This window comes from Mizuhopecten yessoensis, unplaced genomic scaffold (assembly GCF_002113885.1).
Source record: "Mizuhopecten yessoensis strain PY_sf001 unplaced genomic scaffold, ASM211388v2 scaffold7493, whole genome shotgun sequence".
NCBI lineage: Eukaryota > Metazoa > Mollusca > Bivalvia > Pectinida > Pectinidae > Mizuhopecten > Mizuhopecten yessoensis.
The window spans coordinates 1,155,871-1,169,770 of NW_018407075.1; the positions used below are offsets into that span (position 1 = coordinate 1,155,871).

Here is a 13,900-nt window from a genome sequence, read left to right on the forward strand (position 1 = left end):
TAAAACTTGCTCCATCATTCTGAACATCAAATCATGCACTACAAACAAATACACATGCAACCTCAACTTTCAATAAGTCTTGTTGATAACATTTGTTGCACAATGGTATCGAAACCAACAATAATGACAACTGTAATAACATAGTATGTGCCCTAGATGGTACATTTGCAGTACTCTTTTAAAATACATTTGAAATTGCTATGTGGATCTTATTTCAAATGCTAGCCTATGACGACAACGATAAAGCTGAACATATGCTATACATTTCTTTTTGTGAAGAATTTATGCAATGGAAATGGAGGGAAAATAGTGTAACTCTCTTAATCTTGTGTGTGGGGGGTATGTATGTACAACAATGTTTTATATTGTATTAGAGTGCTTTTTTTTCTTGATTTTAATTTTGAACTACGTTTGTTTGGTAATAGTCAACTTTCGGTAGAAAACAACATCTTAAGACATATGCATCATTACATCAAATCCAGCAATAGGTTTTGATAGTTATAATTACTTTCTATTTTTATTTATGTGTAAGTTGTTATATGTGTTTATGAAATTGTATTTCATTATTTGGCCTGATTTCATTGTTACATTGATTCTGTTCATTTTGCAATTACTCTACCAGGATGCATGTCATGAAATTTGTATAATTTATAATTTATTCAAATGCGGATCAATTTCTCAGTTTACACGTATACTTTTCTAGGAAACACCCCTCCCCTCCATCACCCCACCCCTCCCTACCCCACCTTTCCTTCTACACCCTATCTTTTGTTCAAAAAATGTATTATTAAACTAAATCACATTCATCAGGTTTTCAGCATCAATAGTCACAGATTCAATCCGTCCCAAGTGAAGCTCACTGACTTCTCCATTAAGTAAACAGTTGCAAGGAATTCATTTGAACTATTCCACGTTGGAAGGGTCTGTGGACTCGTCTGTCATGAGTCTGAGAGAAAATGATTTAGCTTTGAAAGTGAAGTTAGTGGTTCCCCCTCTATACAATAACTGACAGACTTCAAAATGTCATGTCACTGTTGGAACAGTTCTTGCAGCCTTTTCAAAAAGTTCATGAAGTCCTCGAAGGTATGACAGAGGGGGGTTCAGTTCCTATTTCTCATCCTTGTTCCTCCCATCAATAACCATCCCTGTCTGTTGTAATATTGTTGCTTTTCAGGTTCAAATATCTCCCAAAATAGAATTAAGTCACCATATAATGTTTGCTCCAGCATTAATGTTTAGAGACAATATTAAAAAAAAAATAAAAAATAGGAGGCATAGCAATATGAGCCTGTATAGTGAGAAATGGGGCATTAAAACTGATGGTTCACAAACATTGCAATAGGTTAATCTCTTTGGTAGCAGAACTAAATGTAAACAAAATGTACATAGAAGTCAACTTATAACAGCACATCTCATGGGGACTGAAGACATCCAAACTAATTTCGTAGATGGTAAAACATGTGTACATAAAAAGATACCTGTACAAAACAAAATTATCTCCCTTTTTATATGTTACCCTTCAAACTAAAAAGCCTGATAAAGTTGAAACAGCACTTTTGTTGTAAAAGAAGGAAATAAATGATATAAACAAATAACACCAACAGACATACAAAATGAAGGTCTATCGGCCGAGCTGTTAGCGAGCAGGTGGTATCAAAATTCAATATTATATCTTATGATGCATATAAAACAGGTTAGAATGCTAATATGGAACTGGTATAGTGAAGGGGCTAGTACTGTTGTGGGTTCACATGTTCAAGATTGTTACCTGAGTTGGTCGGTATTTTTAACTTGTCCGGTCACCGTCAGAAAAACTGTCTGAAGATCTCCCAGACCGTCAGCGCTGGGGAACATGTCCTCGCAGTCCGATGGCTTGCGGTTGTCTCGCCAGGACGGAAGTCAGGCGGCACTACCTTGCAGGGGAACAGGACGCCGGACCATCAGTTCCGGATTCAACGAATATAAATCCCCAACACTCTTCCCCTTTTACAAGAAAGAGTTCACATTTTTTTTGAAATAATCAGCTGATGAAACTGACATATACATGACTCAATAAATTATCTACAATTCTATATACTGTCACAGGGTAACCAATTCTATTTAACGATATAGTCGGAGAGCCAGGCTGGTGGCCTCCGACTTCTTGTGCTCCCTGGAGGGCCCCGATCCTGCTCGGACTCCTCCAGAAAACAGCCAGGATCATCATCTGAATCCTCCTCATTCCCCGTCAGATCAAGGATAGGACGATACCCCATCCATCCGTCGGGTGGGTCAGGGTCCAAACTTGGCTAATCCCGATCTGCTTCTCCCTGTTCTTTTTGACCGTCGTCTACTGTGTTCGGATGCTCTGATAAGAGGACGTTGTTGCTTCTCATCCGCAGCAATCAGATGGAAAGCTCTCTGTCACGGCAGATCTCCAGCCGATCTTGGTGTATATCATGTAGAGGGCCGGGGACAGACGCTCCACGACAAGAAACGGGCCCACCCACGGTGACTTGAGCTTTGGGCTTTGACCTACTTTCCCGGGGGTGTCTAGTTTGAGCACAGCATCCCCTGGCCCATATTTGGAAGAGTGGAGGTTGACATTATAGGTTTTCTTTTGTCTAACCTGAGCCTCACGGATAGCTACCTGGCCAAACGGAGAGCTTGTGTCATTTTTTCCCATGAATCCCTGCACATAATCCGTCTCGTCCTCCTTGGTCCTAGAAGCTACTGTCCCAAACATTAAGTCCACAGGCTGGGTAACCTCCCTTCCCAGCATCGAAAGGTTTTGAGTGAATCCGGTTTTGTCTGTGACGAGTTGCTCGAATGGCTGCAGAACACTGACTCAGATGCTCGTCCCAAGTATTCTGTTTGTTCCCAATGTAACACCTCAATATCTGCAGAATCAGCCTATTGTATCTCTCCACCTGCCCATTGGAACACGGCCGGGAAGGGGTGGTCCGAGGTTTAGCAATCTGATCAGTAAGAAGTTGTAATGGGCAACCAAACCGCAAGATAAACTCCTCCGCTAGCATCTTCGCGATTAGGGGCACCCACTTAATTCCGTTCGGGCACCTGTATATCGTCAGTCAAACTATCTTGACGGATGGTAAGGGGGGCGACATAATCAATATCATCCACAAAAACCTGCCACTGGCTGCGGGCTCGAGTGCAGTATGGACAACCACCACAGGACAGCGCACTTAAAGGTACATCTTGGGAATAGCATTCACACGGAGACAACTCATCCGGTATTCGTGACAATGCATCAGCATTCCCATGGCATTTTCCCGGTCGATGTTGGATTATCATGCTATACTGTGATAACTCCTCAAACCACCGAGCGAGCTGGCTTTCTATGTGTTTTAAGTTTAGCAGCCAGGTTAAACTGTTATGACCTGTTCTAACAATAAAAGGTCGCCCAAGCAGATAATGGCGGAATTGCCTCGTGAAAGTTATGATCGCCAACAGTTCTTTCCTTGTGGTGCAGTATTTCCTCTGTGGGGTGTCAAGACCTTACTGGCATAACTCACTACTTTCTCCTGCCCATCCTGCACCTAGCTCATCTCAGCACCCAGAGCCTTGTCAGAAGCATCAAAATCCAGGATGAAAACTCCCTCTTCATGCGGGAGAGCAAGTGTCACTGCATTGCACAGAGCCTCCTTGATTTCCTCAAAGACCTGTTGATACACATCAGTCGAGGCCCACTTCTTTTTCTTGCCCGTCAGTTGATGAAGGGGCCTTGTCATATCTGCTAGGTGTTCCAGATGGTTTCGGTGGTAGTTTACGAAACCTTGGAAGGATTCCAGCTGCTTCTTATTCTTAAGAGTTGGCCAGTTCTTGACAGACTCAACGAGTTCTGGATTGACGGAGACTCCCTCTGCGGATACAATTTTCCCAATGAACTTGACTTGGCGTTGGAACAGATGACATTTTGAGGGTTTTATTTTCAGATTGTATTGTCGAAATCTCTGAAAAATCTGTACTAAGTTTGTAAGGTGGTATTCGAAATTGGCTCCAAGCACCATTATGTCATCCAAGTAGGATAAGCATTACTTCCAAGAAAGCCCGGGTAGTATGAGTACCACACGACTAAAGGTGGCAGGACTATTGCACAGACCGAATGGGAGCCTCTTGTGCTCGAACAACCAATATTTGGTAATAAAGGCTGCGGTATGTCGATCCTCCTCCTCGACGTCAACTTGCCAATAGCCGGATGCCATGTCCAATGTGCTCATGTTAACTGTGTGCCTGAGGGTGTCGATGCAGTCCGATATATTGGAAAGTGGAAATGCATCCTTCACGGTGACGTCATTCAATGCCCGATAGTCTAGGCAATAACGGAGTCCGCCATCCTTCTTTCCCACCAAAACTGGAGGGGAAGCCCAGTCTGAGGAGGAAGGTTGAATGACATCCCTATCCAACATCTGTTTCAGATGATTATCTCTTATTATTCTCGAAACCGAGGGGAGTCCTCCGTAATGGCTGCCGTATGGGCTTTGCATCCCCCTGTGTTGATCCTGTGCTTGATATATCCGTTAAACTTACCTAAATCCATGTCATCTCTTGCGAAGAACTCATGAAATAACTGTGCAATCCGTTCCCTTTCCTGTGAGGATAGTTCCTGTATGGAACGTGCGTACAGAGCCTCTGGTTTGGCGGAACTGCTAGAGATGTTCTGGCTCCTTGTTTCTTGGGAGATTCAATCGTCAAGCTACGGACGGCTGCTCCCTCATCAGAGTTCTCAATAATATCTGCAAGATCAATACCATTGCCTAAGAGCGACCCCCTCTTAATGGTTACGAATCTCGGTGTTGGATTCCTGACCAAGGACTTCATGAACCTACCAGAACTAAGTAACTGGTTTGGGGACATCAATGTTGTACTGTTCCGCTCCGGCTGGAAAACAATATTAACATTATCCGAGGCATCAGTCTGTACCTCTACGAAGTTGGTCGAATAAGGAGGGATAACATTCCTTTTCTTGGCTGTCACTCTGTGTATCTGCCAAGGTGGCACAGAAGACCTCCCCTCCCCATAGTATTAGGGTATCATCTGGGAATTCAGCTTCAGTCATGCTAGACAGATCGATAATATACTTGCTATCCCTCAAAAGATTCATTCCAATCAGAACGTGGTCACTAATATCCGCTACCACAAAATCCCTCAGCATTCTAACTCCCAAACGTTATAGGAACCTGTCGAACCATATGTGCTGTCAATCTGGAGCCCCTACCTATTCCACGCAGGATTACCTCCTCTGATAGGGCTTGTTTAAACCCAGCTTGCCGAAAAGTGGTTGAACTAATCACTGACGCTTGAGCTGCTTTGTCCACAACAGATCTTAAGTCAATCCCTAAAGGGGATCCCAGTACTATAGGTACATACGCAGTTAGATGGTCCGATTTCTCTGCTTTGTTGTGGAGTATGACTTCAGAAAGTTTGAACTCCGGAGGAGGTTGGCCAGTGTCCCCATCCCGGGGTAAGCGTTTAAAGATACTCTCTGCCTTGGGAGGGTGACCTAGAACAGTCCCTCTGTGGAGAATGTGATTTATCTGTGCAGTCCCTGGCAAAGTGCTCCTCCCTGCCACACTTAAATCATTCGCTCGCTGGTTCTATTTGGGCTAGAAGGTCTTTGAGGGGAGTTATTTCTCCGTGGACTTATCCTCTGTTCTTTTAGGATACGCAGTATCTGTTCCACCGAAGATGTGGTGTCCTCAACATCCTTCTTTGTTTTACCTAGCCTCTGCTCCAACTGGGTGAGGGTTGGCTCTGCCCTCATCACGGCTCGGACCTGTAGTCCGGGATCATCTGTCATGTTCCCAAGTATACGACGCTGGTTGGTGGTAGCCAGCTTAACCATACCCACAGCTTGGGTTTCAGGGTCCTTATCCATAGCTGTAAGGTCGGCCTTTTTGTCTAAGCAACTTTTTAAGAAAGCATCTACACCAATTAGCTGGGTGAATTCCTCCGGAGCGGTTGGCTAACCATCAAGGATCAGCTCCTGAAGCCGCTCAGCAAACTCCTGTAGGTTTTCATCTGCTACCTGCCTGGTATTATGTATCTGCCTTCTTAAAAGATTTGGTAGGTCCTTGGTACTAAACCTCTCCTCCATTTTCTTGCAAACAACATGAAAATTCATCTGTACAGCCCGTGGTCTGGTGGTAAAAAAAAGAGTTTAGGGCACTGCCCCGGAGGCATTCTATGAGCTTATCCAGCTTCTGGGAATTGGACCAATGGTAGCGGTTGGCGATATGGGAGAACTGGATGAAATATGGTAACTTTTACCATCATACAGGGCCATCTTTGGTGGGGTGGTCCTTTTAGCCTGTTATTAGCCCTTCCCGGGGCACGTCATCATTTGATGTTTCCTTTGAGGGTTTCTTTTTATACAAACCACCCGCGGCCAATCTCCCTACAACTTCCCCAAAGTTGATGGCCTCAGAAGCCAGATGAGGGTTCCTATCCTCAGCCTTTTCATCTTTCCTACCTCTTGCCCACAGAGATTCCAACTCCCCTTGATGACTTATTTGTTTTTTCTTGAGTTTGTCGGCAAACTCTTTCCGTTACTTGTCTGTCTGTAATCGATGCTGGTGTTCCCTCTCTCTCCTTTCACTCTCAAGTCTAGCCAGACATGCCTCATACCTAACAATTACAGCTTCCCGATCTTGGTGGGATGCCTCAGCTTGTCCGACGCCCTCAGTCCCTGCGACCGACCCAAGTGGTTCAAAGGTGATAACACCCTGATTGAGAAGTGGGTCCCAAATGTTACGGGGGATGTTAGGTATTTGCTTTAGCTCCTCCAGATTTATCTCTCCACATTCCTTACTTGTCTTCAAGACAGCCTCAGCCCTGACATCTTGAATCTTTGGAATCGCTTTTAATTCCTCTAATGAGGCTGTATTCATATTAATTGCAGCCATAATCAATGTGACAAAATGTATGATTCAGATCTGTTAAATAAAATGTTGATGAGGTTACCTCACCTAACAGATATAAAAAAAAATAGTGACATACAGAAATAACACTAACACAGTTCGGCTGATAAACGTGCAATATCAGGGTCTGAAAATGTTACCTTACCTACAGCACCTCCAACAGCTCCTCCTGGTCTACTGTAATCTGTAGATCATCTGTGGACGAGTGCTCAGAAGGTTCATTGACAACATTATTGTTTTCATCTACACAACTTTCACCGATGTCATCAATGAGGTATTTGATCCAGCACACACTCAAATAGGTACATGGGTGTACGCCATCAGACACCAGGGATATTTTGAGTGAATATCTTGATTTGGCCTTGCCCCTAGATTACCGATTCCTGATCAGAAACTGACTAAATTTCAGGGTGTTTTGCCCAATCTTCAGATTCAAAGTAAATATTTCGCTATTGAGGTTTGCGACCGGAGAAGAATTTAGCCTATCCTCCTCAATAAAAGGTCTGGATTCCTATGATTCCTCGTCCTATTCAATACTGCCGATGAGATAGTTGGAATTTCCACAAATTTTAGTTCCACTGCTCCAGGATACTGGTTAACAATTACTATGACCCTCCTAAATTCTGCCAAAATACTTGCCACAGTGTTGTTTCCATTTGGGTCCCTAATTCTAATAAGCTTTCCTGTTTACACGGTGATATCACAAGTTCCAGTCCAAAAATATAATGCTATAAATTTATGTCTTTTTAGAACCTTTTGAATTCGATGTTGAACTAAATCGACGAGTGACGGTGTCGTAGCTCCTACAATACACCTCAGTTCCAAAGGAAAACACTCATTTTTAACGGGGAACTGATTTCTGAGTGTAAATCCCTTAATGTCAGAAACCAAAATCGGTTTCCTGACAGGCTTATTTGCCGGTCTGCTCCGTATATATTCTCGACGTTCCTGTACAGTTTGCATCAAGTAATACAGTGACAAATATTAATATAATTGTATTCAATTAAGAAAACGGTTGGTGAGGGTGCCTCACCTAGCCCTACCAAAAAAACAAAAACATTAACTCAAATATGACGCTCACCGACGTCGTGAACACAACTCTCCGCTGTGAAAATTGACATAGCACAGCGAAAGAAACACTTCTGACACCAGTTGTTGTGGGTTCACATGCTCAAGACTGTAACCTGAGTTGGTCGGCATCTTGAAATTGTCCAGTCACAGTCAGAAGAACTGTCTGAAGATCTCGCAGACCGTCAGCGCTGGTGAATCGGCCCTGTAGTGGATGAGATGCGTAAAATTTACTTTTCTGTAACAGTTATGTATACCAGTCTGCCTTCTAATAGATGAAATTTGTAAGACCGACTTTCAGTAACAATAATATATACCAAGCTGCCCTGTAGTGGATGAGATGCATAAAATCTGTTTTCTGTAACAGATTTATAAATCAATCTACCCTGTAGTGGATGAGATTTGTAAAATTTATTTTCTTTCACAGTGATATCAACAAATCTGCTCGTAGTGGATGAGATGCGTAAAATTTCATTTCTGTAACAGTTACATAGGTCAATCTGCACTGTAGTGAATGAGATTTGAAATATCTACTTTCAGTAAGAGTTATATATACCAATCTGCCCTCTAGTTGATGAGATTTGTAATATCTACCTTCAGTAACACTTATGTATACCAAGCTGCCCTAGAGAGGATAAAATTTGTAAAATATGCTTTCAGTACCACTGTAGCCTGTAATGAATGAGATGTGTAAAATCTAATTTCTGTAACAGTTATATATACCATGATGCCCTGTAGTGGATGAGATGTGTAAACTATACCCTCTGTAACAGTTATATATACCGATGTGTCCTGTAGTGGATGCGACGCGTAAAATATATTTTCTGTAACAGTTATATATACCGATGTGCCCTGTAGTCGATGAGATGCATAAAATATATTTTATGTAGCAGTTACATAGATCAATCTGCCCGCTAGTGGATGGGGGTTGAAATATCTACTTTCAGTAACAGTAATATATACCAAGCTGCCCTGTAGTGGATGAGATGTGTAAAATATACCCTCTGTAACAGTTATATATACCGATGTGTCCTGTAGTGGATGCGACGCGTAAAATATATTTTCTGTAACAGTTATATATACCGATGTGCCCTGTAGTCGATGAGATGCATAAAATATATTTTATGTAGCAGTTACATAGATCAACCTGCCCGCTAGTGGATCAGATTTGAAATATCTACTTTCAGTAACAGTAATATATACCAAGCTGCCCTGTAGTGGATGAGATGTGTAAAATATACCCTCTGTAACAGTTATATATACCGATGTGTCCTGTAGTGGATGAGATGTGTAAAATATATCCTCTGTAACAGTTATATATGCCGATGTGTCCTGTAGTGGATGAGACGCGTAAAATATATTTTCTGTAACAGTTATATATACCGATGTGCCCTGTAGTCGATGAGATGCGTAAAATATATTTTATGTAGCAGTTACATAGATCAATCTGCCCGCTAGTGGATCAGATTTGAAATATCTACTTTCAGTAACAGTAATATATACCAAGCTGCCCTGTAGTGGATGAGATGTGTAAAATATACTTTCTGTAACAGTTCTATATACCGATGTGCCCTGTAGTGGATGAGATGCGTAAAATATGCTTTCTGCAACAGTGGTGTATACTGATATGCCCTTTAGTGGATGAGATGCATAAAATATATTTTCTGTAGCAGTTATATATAACAATCTGTCCTGTAGTGGATGAGATTTGTAAAATCTATTTTCTGTAGCAGTTATATATAATAATCTGTCCTGTAGTGGACGAGTTGCGTAAAATCTATTTTCTGTAACAGTTATATCTATCAATCTGCCCTCTAGTGGATAAGATTTGTAATATCTATACTTTCAGTAACAGTTGTATATACCAATCTGCCCTGTAGTGGATGAGATGCGTAAAATTTACTTTTTGTAACAGTTATATATAACAATCTGTCTTGTAGTTGATGAGATGCGTAAAATCTAATTTCTGTAACAGTTATATTAAAATGTTGTCATGTAGTGATTCAGATGTGTAAAATCTATTTTCTGTAACAGTTATATATACCAATGTGCCCTGTAGTGGATGAGATGCGTAAAATATATTTTCTGTAACAGTTATATAAACCAATCTGCCCTGTAGTGGATGAGATGCGTAAAATCTATTTTCTGTAACAGTTATATAAACCTATCTGCCCTGTAGTGGATGAGATGTGTACAATCTATCTTCTGTAGCAGTTATATAAACCAATCTGCCCTGTAGTGAATGAGATGCGTAAAATCTATTTTCTGTAACAGCCATATCTAACAATCTGCCCTCTATTGGATAAGATTTGTAATATCTATACTTTCAGTAACGGTTATATCTAACAATCTGCCCTCTAGTGGATAACATTTGTAATATCTATACTTTCAGTAACAGTTATATCTAACAATCTGCCCTGTAGAGGATGAGATGCGTACAGTCTATTTTCTGTAACAGTTATATCTAACAATCTGCCCTCTAGTGGATAAGATTTGTAATATCTATCCTTTCAGTAACAGTTATATCTAACAATCTGCCCTCTAGTGGCTAAGATTTGTAATATCTATACTTTCAGTAACGGTTATATCTAACAATCTGCCCTCTAGTGGCTAAGATTTGTAATATCTATACTTTCAGTAACAGTTATATCTAACAATCTGCCCTGTAGAGGATGAGATGCGTAAAGTCTATTTTCTGTAACAGTTATATCCAACAATCTGCCCTGTAGAGGATGAGGTGCGTCAAATCTGTTTTCTGTAACAGTTATATAATAACAAATCTGCCCTGTAGTGGATGTGATTTGTAAAATCTACTTTTAATAACATTTATATATACCAATCTGCCCTGTAGTGGATGATTTGCGTAAAATTTACTTTTTGTAACAGTTATATAAAACAATCGCTGTATTCAATAATCCTGTCCTGTTCAAAACATAATGAGAAAACATCGAAAATCAACGTAATATTAAACCCGTAGCTAGCTGAGATTTCCATGCGGTTTGGGAGTGCTACATTGAATGTAAACTTGAATGATTAAGTTTAGAAAACACCAAACATAGAAAGATTGCACATCGTGGCTGTGTTTACATATCAGGAATGATTTTGGCTTCAGGAGAACACAAACTCTGTTTTTGTTCTTCAGACAATTTCAAAAAAGTCTTCAGAAATTCATTATTTGATAATATTTCTAATCAGGTTCTTAAAATGAGGTTGTTACAATACTTGCAAAGATCAATATTTTGGCTCTGAAAATACAGGTTTTTTAAGGATAAACAAGTAAAATGGCGATTTTGATGTGCGAGGGTTATATTTCATGACACATTAGAACACGAACTTCTTTTAATTCACTATTCAATTTCAAAAATATCTTCAGATATCAAGTATTTGATAATGTATCTAATAAGGTTCTTAAAATGAGGTTGTTACAATACTTGCAAAGATCGATAATTTGGCTCTGAAAATACAGTTTTTTTAAGGGTAAAAAGTAAAATGGCGATTATGATGTGCGAGGGTTATATTTCATGACACATTAGAACACAAACTTCTTTTTAATTCACCATTCAATTTCAAAAATATCTTCAGTTATCAATTATTTGATAACATTTCCAATCAGGTTCTTAAAATGAGGTTGTTACAATACTTGCAAAGATCAATATTTTGGCTCTGAAAATACAGGTTTTTTAAGGATAAACAAGTAAAATGGCGATTTTGATGTGCGAGGGTTATATTTCATGACACATTAGAACACGAACTTCTTTTTAATTCACCATTCAATTTCAAAAATATTTTCAGTTATCAATTATTTGATAACATTTCTAATCAGGTTCTTAAAAAGAGGCTGTTACTATACTTGCAAAGATCAATAATTTGGCTATGAAAATACAGTTTTTTTTAAGGATAAACAAGTAAAATGGCGACTTTGATGTGCGAGGGTTATATTTCATGACCCATTAGAACACAAAATCCTTTTAATTCACTATTCAATTTTAAAATATCTTAGATATCAATTATTTGATAATATTTCTAACCAGGTTCTTAAAATGAGGTTGTTACAATACTTGCAAAGATCAATAATTTGGCTCTGAAAATACAGTTTTTTTAAGGATATACAAGTAAAATGGCGGCTTTGATGTGCGAGGGTTATTTTTCATGACACATTAGAACACGAACTCCTTTCTAATTCATTATTTAATTTCAAAAACATCTTCCGATATTTATTCAAACATAATTTTGCTAGCCAAATAAGGTTTTTATAATACTTGCAAAGTTTGATAATTGAGCTCTGAAAAAACACTTTAAAATATACAAGTTAAAATGGCGGTTGTGATGTGCGAGGGTTAATTCCTTTCATGACACCGGCACTCCTTTCTCGTTCATTATTTTATTTCAAAAACGTATTCAGATATTACATTATAGTTCTAACCAGCTTCTTTATATGAGCCATATATCTAGGATATGTGACATGTTGACACGAACTAACAAATACACGATCGAATTCTCTCAGGTAACTCACTGACCAGACTATCGTCACCAGGATCGATAAGCTGTCAAAACAAACACTCATAGATCAGGCTCCTCGTGATTGCGCAGCCGCAACCCAAGTCTCGCGGCGTTTTCTAATTCCACTGCCTGAACAATACAATCATGCGTGTTTTTGCGAGATCTGCGAGATCTCTGTAATATACGTCTCTGGTTTGTGTAGACCTGCATGTAAGAGAAATGAAAAATCTCCCGATCGCTAGCACCCTGGACTTGAAAAGGGCTATATTATCTAATTTACGTACAGTTCTCGAGTTAATTGTTATTTTAATAACCGACTAAGAAATAACCGTTGTGTCTAGTCATTTATTCTGTTTCCATAGTAGCATTGATTCGCTGTAACACGTGCTTCCGGGTCTGATTCTTGAATATATGATAAGTCTTAACTCCTTCCTAAACTCCGCCTGTTATGCCGCCATTTTGTCCCGCCTACTGACGTGTAGTGAATGAGCTCTGTGCTGGATGAAACATAGACACAACGCGGTTGTCTCGCGGTTGTTTCGCCAGGGCGGAAGTCAGGCGGCACTACCTTGCCCAGGTCGGGTATCAAAATCGATCCCATGCCTTGGAACAAGCCCTGTGTGAATCACACGGGGCGGTTTTAGAATTAATTAACAGGATCCACATCCATAAATAGGTTTATAATATGAACTTTTTCTGTTGATCTCCTATATATATAACTTGAAATTATACTTTGTGCCTAAAAAGTCGTTAAATCATCAAGTTTACGTAGCAAGGGCAATCGAAATCTGACAATATTTGAAATTTCGTCCGTCTTCCGATATACGTCTAAATATGGATCTCATGACCAAACATGGAAATTGTAGTAAAAATGGCAGCGTGAGTAGTCATACTTAGAAAACATCACGCGTGATCTGACCAGGCGGTCGTTTCTACTTTTTCCCCAGGACAGAATTTGCGAAAGAGTTTTTTAGTAAGTAAATAAATGTAGGCAGGGACAAAAATTTCAACCAATCAGCGGACAGTTTTTCGGCGTAAAGGCTATCCAAGCGACAGTTCCAGAAGTGAATATTGTTACCAGTAGGTGGCGTATCTCGTTTATGAATATCTGAGCTCATTAACTGAAGTATTTTTTTCCGGAAGTTGCTTGTAGCATGCATGAACTACTTTCAAGTGGCAGTTCCCGATTGATGAAAACGGTGTGCATTTTCAAGAAAAATACGACGTTGTGATAAGATCATATGTTCTACCAAGGAAATGTGTTGTATTTACAAACCATTGAAGTGAATTTGAGTCCAAAATAATACGTAATAAAGACAGAAGGTCCGGTATAATGATTCAATTTCGTACCTATTTCTAACACCAGAGGGAGTATCTCTCGAAATCACGTTTATTAATATCTGAGCTCATTA

The 13,900-nt window shown here is 39.9% G+C and overlaps 1 protein-coding gene across 7 annotated transcripts in view; it reads left to right on the plus strand.

Moving 5' to 3' along the window:
* LOC110453747 overlaps positions 1-13,900 on the plus strand; it is a 53,540-nt gene that overhangs the window by 24,926 nt on the left and 14,714 nt on the right. The gene's annotated exons all lie outside the window — the stretch shown is intronic.